The sequence below is a fragment of the Gobio gobio genome (assembly GCF_949357685.1).
Source record: "Gobio gobio genome assembly, chromosome: 18".
Lineage (NCBI taxonomy): Eukaryota > Metazoa > Chordata > Actinopteri > Cypriniformes > Gobionidae > Gobio > Gobio gobio.
In genome coordinates, this window is record NC_137111.1 from 49,442,895 (window position 1) to 49,445,651 (window position 2,757).

The window sequence follows — 2,757 nt, forward strand, 5'->3', positions numbered from 1 at the left end:
TACGCATGAAATTATTTAAAATAAACATCCCCATTAGAATCTGGACAAAGATCTTTGATAGCGTAATTCTGCCCATTGCACTGTATGGAAGTGAGGTCTGGGGTCCAGCGACTAACTACAGCCATAAGGTCTGGGACAAACACCCTGTAGAAGGTCTGCATGTGGAGTTCTGTAGGAACATCCTCCACGTCCACAGAAACACACCCAACAACGCATGCAGGGCGGAGCTAGGCCGACTTCCCCTTAATCTAACCATTAAAAAAAGAGCCTTGAAGTTCTGGATCCACCTACACTCAAGTTCTGAAGATGATCTTCATTTTAAAGCCCTACAAACACAGAACAGTCATCTTTGTGTAATGGTGTCAGAACTGATGAATATAGTGTATACCACTGCTCCTGTAAAACATGCAAAAATCAAAGAAATAATGAAACATGAGAAAGAGACATATATGCAGCATTGGAAACATCAAACCAAAGAGCAAAGCCGTCTCCAATGTTATCTGGGTCTAAACAGAGAGTACAGTCTGGCTAACTATCTTGTCTCAGTCAGGAACACAACACACAGAGCATTATTAACACAGTACAGACTGAGTGACCACACACTGGCCATAGAGAGAGGGCGTCATAAGAAGACGTGGCTGCCTCCAGAAGAGCGGATCTGTAGCGAGTGTAGATCAGGAGCAGTGGAGACGGAGGCACACTTCCTCCTCCACTGTGATAAATACACACCCCTCAGAGACTCACTCTATAGTCAAATCCAACACATTATCCCTGAGTTCCAGTCACTCCATGATCCTGAAAAACTAAAGATCTTACTCGGTGAAGGACCTGCTTCCCCTTATATAGCACAGCATATCTATAAATGCCACAAATTAAGATGTACTGAGTGAACACGTCCAGATTAATAATATTATTAATATATGTATATATAAATATAAATGTGAATGTGTTTTATGTATGTATTTGTTTTGCTTTGTGAAATGCTTTGGCAATATGTACCCATGTATGTCATGCCAATAAAGCGAATTGAATTGAATTGAATTGAATTGAGTGAGTGAGTGTGTGAGTGAGTGAGTGAGAGTGAGTGAGTGAGTGAGTGAGTGAGTGAGAGTGAGTGAGAGTGAGTGAGAGTGAGTGAGTGTGAGAGTGAGTGTGAGAGTGAGTGAGTGAGTGAGTGTGTGAGTGAGTGAGTGTGAGAGTGAGTGAGAGTGAGTGAGTGTGTGAGTGAGTGAGAGTGAGTGAGTGTGAGAGTGAGTGTGAGAGTGAGTGAGTGAGTGAGTGAGTGAGTGAGTGAGTGAGTGAGTGAGTGTGTGAGTGAGTGAGTGTGAGAGTGAGTGAGAGTGAGTGAGTGTGTGTGAGTGAGTGAGAGTGAGAGTGAGTGTGAGTGTGAGTGTGAGAGTGAGTGTGAGAGTGAGTGAGTGTGTGTGTGAGTGAGTGAGTGTGTGTGAGTGAGAGTGAGTGAGTGAGTGAGTGAGTGAGTGAGTGTGAGTGAGTGTGAGTGAGTGAGTGAGTGAGTGAGTGTGAGAGTGAGTGAGTGAGTGAGTGTGAGAGTGAGTGTGTGTGTATGAGACAACTGCATTTTTAAACCAAAAAGTTCACATTCCCTTATTTAACTCCACATCTCGTCTCTCAATGAATCAAAGGTAATTTGTGAAGTAAATGTCTGTTGTTGTTGTTGCTGTTGTTGTCGTTGTTGTTGTTGTTGTTGTTGTTGTTGTTGTTGGTGTTGTTGTTGTTGGTGTTGTTGTCGTTGTTGTTGTTGTTGTTGTTGTTGTTGTTGTTGTTGTTGTTGTCCATCTGTAGGTCTGAATCTGATGTTTGAGTGTGTGTTTGTCTTCCAGAATCCTCTCTGCTCATGCTTTGGGGTCAGAAGAGAAACAGCGCTACCTCTTGCATGCGCTCGCCCTCATGAAGACGGCCGTGTGTGTTCAGGAGGAAGTCGTCGCTGATGTCCTGAACGTTCTTCCGCCTCATGAGGTACGGGATGTGTGTGTGTGTGTGTGTTTGTGTGTGTGTGTGTGTGTGTGTGTTTGCAGCCGTCATCAGAAGCACGACGCATGAATCTCCTCCACACCTCCTGATAATCACATTAGTTAGTCGATTACCTCTCCTAATGTAAACTCTAAAGGACACAACACGTGAGCTTTCTTTCAAGGGCCACAAACGCGATTAGCATTCTGGGAAATGTGATTTTGTTGAGCTCGCTGTGACGCGACCCGATCGCTTCCCCTCGCCCCCCCCCGTCGGGCTTCACATGCCGAACAGCACACCAGCTCATCTCAGCGCCACGCTAATTCATTTTGCCTCACGCTGCATTATGGATTTTCATTTTCTCAAACGGATTATCTCATTAAAAAGCTCTCTGGGTGCTCATACTTATGAAAAGAGGGCGATGGATGTGTTGACCAAATGGGGGAATCTGATTGGCTAAAGTCATTCGACTCTTGTAACTTTTACCTTCCAAACCTGAACTGAAGATGTTTAGAAGAAGCCACAATAAAAGTTTGGTTTAACCAGAAATTGTGAGTGAAATATATTACTATTGTACAGAATAACTTACCTCTCAAAATATTAATAATGATCAAATGGTTGGACTTATAAGGAATAATCACACAGTATTTTAACAGTAAATCTCAGCATTGTGTTTGCTAAATATTTCATTACGTTTTAAAAAGGTTAAATAAATCATCTAAATAAATGTATGCCTTTATGGAATTTAATTAAAATGCAATCCATAATAATTAAAATGAAACTTTT